This window comes from Triturus cristatus, chromosome 2_2 (genome assembly GCF_964204655.1).
Source record: "Triturus cristatus chromosome 2_2, aTriCri1.1, whole genome shotgun sequence".
Classification (NCBI taxonomy): Eukaryota; Metazoa; Chordata; class Amphibia; order Caudata; family Salamandridae; genus Triturus; species Triturus cristatus.
The window spans coordinates 863,754,665-863,761,151 of record NC_140582.1 but is presented as its reverse complement, the minus strand read 5'-3'; the positions used below and the strand labels follow the sequence as shown (position 1 = coordinate 863,761,151).

Below are 6,487 nucleotides of genomic sequence, written 5' to 3'. Positions count from 1 at the left end.
GGTGTAGAGGAAGAAGAAATAAATATAGAGTACCTCGTTAAAAGAAGTTAGGCGCAAATACATCAGATATGCTAGGCACAATGGAGAGAGAGCTAGTTGTGCTCCAAAAAGTAAGGAAGGATTTTGAAGGAGGTCATGTAGGTCAAGTAAGGGATGGAAGTCAAAGCAGGTTAATCCTGATAAAAGGTAAACAAGGGGATACAAACAGTAAAAGGGTACATGAAGAGAGAGATTGGCAAGTGAAAGGTAAAGGAAAGGGACACAACTAGGGGATGAAGAAAAGGTGAAGATGGTGAGACTATGACAAGCGACAGCCGAGGATGATAGTAATATGTGGTTATATATGGATATTCTTAAGAGTGGCAAAAAGTTAAAAACTGAGGCCATTGACTAGAGAGTGCCTCTTAGGGATATTCAGGAACTATGAGATAATAGCCGCAGTCTCGTCTATTGGTATCGGCCGTGTGGAACACCTTTAACCAAATGAAGGAATGGAAGTTCAAAATTTGGAGCTTCGCTTCAACACAGTAAAGGATTTGGTAACTAAGGAAGAAAATTATTTGAATGAGCAAGGCATTAAAGTAATATCTAAACATGAAGTAGAAAGTCCACAAACTCTACTTTTCCTGTGTCATCATGCACCCCTAATTAATGAACAGATTAGGAATTTATTTTATTTATTTATTTATTTAAAGAGTTTTATATAGCGCTGTCTAGACCCGAGGGTATCAGAGCGCTTTACATAAGGTTCCACATAGTTGCAAACTTACATCAGTTCCAAGTTACCAATGATACCAGTAAAAACATTTAAGGAGCATAGAAGAAAAGGAAAATGGAGTGAGAAGGGTAAGGGGGTAGGCGAAAAAGGGGTAGGGTATAGATATGACGGAGAGACGAAGGGGAAGTCTGCCCAAGGTCCAGCTGGGTAGGTGATGGCCGAAGGGGAATCCGCAGCCCATCTCCTCTTCAGCTATCAGGTAGCTCCATCGGGCATTGGTCAAATAGCTTGGTCTCAACAGAAAAACATTCAAGGGATAGAAGGCAAGAAGAAGGGAGCGTTGAGGGGGAAGGGGGTAGGGTGAAGGGGTAGGAGGGATATATGACAGAGAGATAAAGGAACGTGTGCCCAAAGTCTAGCTGGGTAGGTGATGGCCGAGGGGGTTCCACAGCCCATCTCCTCTTCAGCTAACAGGTAGCTCCACCGGGCATCGGTCATATGGCAGGGTCTCCACTGTCGAGGGAAAGTTCGAAGAGTACATGTCCCTCTCGCTGTTCTGCTCTCCTGAAGTCTGTAAGGCCGCTGGGGAAGAAGGTCGAGTTTCCTGAGGACTCGACGGAATGCTGGTTGTTATACTGGAGTTGTAGCAATTAAGGCTGTTCTCCCTAACATTTTCACTTCTCTGCTCATGTGCCGCTACTCTCCCGTTGATGGCGTGGTCCTGATTTAGATGTCCTCGCAAGGCGATCTTGGCTGAGGAAAATCTGGTGTAGTCAGGAATAGGCCAGTTGGAGACCCTGTCCGCTCTCTGCCTGCCGTTATGAGTAGGAGTCCCAGGAACAATCTCTTGGTCTAAGTGGGATGACATGTACTGAGGTGTGCTCTGCTTGGACGATGAGCAACTGTGGGAGCCGTTGATCCCATGAGGGCTGGAGTGGCCAGTCATTGAAAGTTCAGAGCTTAAGCCATTCATGTGAGACAGCGCAAACTTTGAGCACTCAAAATCGAGCTGGTAGCAGCCATTTTCTGCATCATTCAATAGGCTTTTGCAGCAAAGGTGCAGAGGTAACATATCCTCACATTTGGTGTACGACTTCAACTGAAGAAGCTCCTGCTGCCTTTGGCTCTTTTCTAGCTCCACAATGCTTATCTGCAGCTCTAAGCAATGCTTCTGCTCCTCAGAGATCTGGCCAGAGAGAAGCTTTTTCTCATTCGGTAACTTCTCCATGGACAAAGTTGGTCAGTCTATCTTCAGCTCCTCATATCGAGCCATTCAGAAGCTGTAAGCTCTGATTTCTGAGAGAACCATTGTCCTTCTCTAGCTGCCTTGCTTGCTCCTTCAGCTGCTGGTTATGTAGAGAGATCTCCTTCTGGGCCTGAATCAGGTCGCTGTACGTTACAGCCTTCACTCCCAGCTCATCCATTTTCTGCTGAAACAGTCACTTGATCTCCTCCTTCTGTACCCAACAGTGGTTGAAAAGCTGCTGTGCCGTGCCCAGTAATTGCGTATTCTTTTCCTTCTCCAGCAACTGCTGCAGGTTGGCTTTGTACTGAGGGGTCTTCATGTAAGCCATGAACTGCATGTACTGAATTTTAAAGGAGTCTAGCAACTTCTGGAGGGCAGGAGGTGTAGGAGACACCAAAAGCTGGTTGTTCGGCTGGTGCTGCACATTTGGAGGTAGCTGGCATGATGGACTTTGAGGAGACTTGGGTGTAGCCTGAGGAGGTGTGGGACTGGGTGACTCAGGTGTGGTTTGGGGAATACTTTGGGTAGGGGATGGGGTAGTGGTGTGGGTTGGGGTGGTGATGACAGTGTCTTGGGTTGTCTCAGGTTCCAGTGCAGTTTGACTCTTCTTGGCTTTACGCTTAGTGATGACTGTGTTCTGCTTCTTGGGGCATCCACGTTTCCTTCCAGCAGGCTTTCGTCCTTTTTGTTTCAATTTTCTTCTGCGTGGCTTGGCAGGGGAAGGTTTTTTAACCACTGATGTAACAGGTTTATCTTCTTCAGCAACAGAATCCTTGGTTTCCTGCACCTTTGTCGGAGTAGTAGTATTGCTCTTGTTTTCCCTCTGCTGACGGCGTCTAGCCGCCTCTTGATCTTCCCTGAGTTTAGGATTTTTGAAACTAGATAAATAGTTTTCAAGTATGGTTCGATCTATGGTGTGCAGGTAGTAGGAAACTGGCTTCCCGGTCCATGAAACGGACCCCTTCAGTGGTGACAATTCCACTACTCTCATGATGTTGCCGATATCACTAATGTATGGAAAGGTGATCAAGGGCTAACAGTGAGTAGAAGTGGAATTGATGTTAAGGAATGACTATGTGTCAGGACAGTCAACAGAATACAAGATGAGTATAAGAGAATGAGATTGAGTGATATTCACTAGGGGATCCTCCTTCCCAATACAGCCTTAGATTAGTGGGAAGAAATGCCCATGTCTTGAAAAGACTTTGAAATACAGGGAGATTATATTAGGTTTCGAAAAATAATGCATTAATATGCAACAAAGAATCTTGGCTGTGTGGGGAGACATTAGAGTTCTTGCAAGAAAGAACAAAAGCAAAAGACAAGGCTTAGGGGTAACCATCGGGAGCTTAGTAACATTAGTTTAGTTAAAATAGTGAGGGATGTAAAATCCCTACCGTCACGATGTACATGGGTTCAAATTTGTAAAATTGATCTTTATCATAACTCGGGTAACTTTGGTGAACATGTATGTACATGTAGGTGGAAGATTGTATAATGAGGATCAAATGAATTGCTTTATAGAAGTTTTACAGAATTATATGAATGACAACGCCAAAGGCTTGATGCTGATATGTGGAAATTTCAATGCAAGGGTAATTCAAACAATATACCATATAATGAGCTACTAGATACCTATGACATCCTGAAGATGGTCTTCTTGGCCAGTAGCTATTAAAAACTGGACAAGTAATGGTTGGAGCTAATGCAGATTAAGGATTCACATGTGTGAATGGGTGTTTTCCATCCAATATACCTGCAGTTATAAGTTTCTGTGTAGGGTCTCATAAATGCCCAATTTATTATATATTTGTCCCTTTGGTAGCAGCCATTTGCCTTCACAATCAAGCTTGCAGGTGGGGTCTGCGAGGGAATGTAATAAGGTGCTGATAATTGAAGTCAGCTGCTCTAGAAGTGTATGAACTATGTCTGAGGAGAGAGAACTGGAAATGCTTGCAATGACCCAAGTACAGTGGAAAGGGGAAACATTTAAGTTAAAGTATTGCAAGATAATGAATTGATGTAATGAGATAATAAAGGAAGTCATGAATTGCATAAGAATTGAACATAGAAAAAATTAAAATGCAAAGTTAAAAGATCTGAAGGAGCAGCTTAATAAAAAAAAGTGATTTAAATCAGGCTGTCCAAAGTTAAGGAGTAGTTAAGGAGCCTGCAGAAGAGGTTGAGCAGAGATCAGGCAGGTTTAGTGAAAAGTAAAGTACGTAGCTCATGACAAAATTATAGCAAATTAGTTCAGGAAAAAAATGATAGTTTTATAAAGCAAATTGGGAGGAAATACTACAACAAAATTCCACCAAGGATGCAAAGAAATTCTGGAAATTGGTACATGGACAGATGGGGAATAAGCAACCCTCAAGAGACAGTATAGTGTCAGAAATGGCTTGGATTAAATGCTTAGAATACATATATTTTAAGTGTTATGATAAGTCCACTTCAGATACCGACATGGTGGAGAAGAGTTGAGAAGCAGCAGTGTGAAGTCCATTAAGGAAGTTATAAAAGATCTCTCTTTGCAGATTCTGATAACCTCCCAGATATAATGTTGAAGGTAAATATTGGTTGGCAGAGTGCTATCCTTTTCAGTGTTTTTAGAGTAGCAACAATAACAGGCTCATTACCAGAAAACTGTGGCAGTGCACTTTTTAAAACCCTTACGCAACAAATGTCAGGCCTCAGACCCCAATAAATATAGGGTGATTAGTTTGATGAATGGGGGGATGAAAGTATATAGAAAATGTATTTTTAGGAGGTTAAATGAATGGGCCAAGGAAAATGGCCTGATCCTGATTGAGCACGCACGGAGATTTTAAGGAAGGCAATTCTACAATGGACCACTGCTTCAGCCTATGCTTAATTGCAAGGCAAGTCATTGATTGTAAAGGGAATATATTTTGCTGTTTCGTTGACGTTTGGGCATCTTTTAACTATGTATACCAAGAGATATTGTGGGATAACCTAAAAAAGCTAGGAAACCCAAGAGGACAGTTATATATCCTGAAGGAACTTCATAGGAGTAATTGTTTCAGAGTGGAATTGAATAAAGATGATAGTTTGTCAGAAATTATTGAGATAAGGAATGGCCTACATAAGGGCTGTGTATTGCCCCTGATATTACTTGCATTTCAAATCGACCTACCTAAAGTATGGGATCTGTATAATTTTTAGGCCTGAGTGGTGAACTTCGCTCTGTTCACAGAGTTTGCGGAGTTTTCTGCACTCAGCACTCAGCGCTCGCGGAGTGCAGAAAACTTCGCTTCGCGATGTGCATCGAGGTTCTTTCCCCGCTCGCGATCGCAAACTGTTAGTTTGCGGGTGCGAGCTGCCGTTCGGGTAGAATTTCTACCTGAGCGGCATGAATACCAGCACAAACTGCAGTTCGCACTGCACTCTGCCACTCGCGGAACTTCGCTGATTTTTTTTGTAACTTCACGGAGTTCCGAGCATCAAAACTCTGCAAACTACGCCCCAGCCTAATAATTTTCTCCTAAAATGGGTGTCAGACATATGTCCTGCCTACTTTACGCAGATGATCTAGTAATTATGGACAGGGTTCAAATAGGCCTCCAAAGAAAATTGAATGTATTTTGTGGCTACTGTATAGAAAACAAGCTCATAGTTGAACTATCCCTCTGTCACAATACTGGTGTAAATATCTAAAAATTAAATGTGTTTAAAAATGGGGACAAAATCTTGGGAAAAGGAGTTTTGGTATATCCTGAAGGAGAACTCCTTAATTCTGACATGGGACTCATAGCAAAATAGCATATAATTTCCTTATTTATCGGCATTGGCCTATGCGGAAATGAGGTATGAAATTTTAAGATTTCTAATTTTCTTAATCCTTTTTATTCTCATGCTGAGATTGCAAAGGGGCTGAAAGAAAATTGATGTCTTTGTTAACCTGGGCTGGAAATGAATGTACGACTCACCATATTTCATTTGATTGTTTATTTTTAGTAATGGAAAGACAAAGATTTTTAAAACCTATTTTAAGGAAATATGTACTGCAGTCCAGACAGGAAGCTGTGAAATTGTTTTCCCCAATAGGTTGGTCTTTACTGGAACTTAAGAGAAAGTTTACCACAAGTCCAACCAACATCGTAATGAGGGCCTATGTTGTAGGTGTATTGGGTTATGATTGTAATTTGTTTCTACATAGGAAGTACGATAAGACAATTTGAAATAAGGATATAAGAACACATGAGAGCAATCAAACATAGAGATCTACAATAACCAATTACGTTGCATTTTACGGAATCCCATAGCACAGCAACCATTTCTGGTTTCATGGTAGACATATAAATGCTGGCGATAATGGTGGCGATGGGAAACTAGCTTTAAGACAGTGTGAACTGATATTGATTTGCTGTTTGAAAACTATTATTTAGGGTCACAACATGGATAGTGAGGTTCATCATTTTTAATAATTGGATATCCTCTTTATCCTATTATTTTAACTGTGATTTGATGTGTATGTATTTCTGTAGCAACAGTGTAGCTTT

The 6,487-nt window shown here is 41.7% G+C and overlaps 1 pseudogene; it reads right to left on the bottom strand.

Annotated features, from left to right (window-relative positions):
- Positions 1–404: 404 nt before the first annotated feature.
- Positions 405–6,487, bottom strand: part of LOC146862898 (histone-lysine N-methyltransferase, H3 lysine-79 specific-like) — a 90,621-nt pseudogene continuing 84,538 nt past the window's right edge.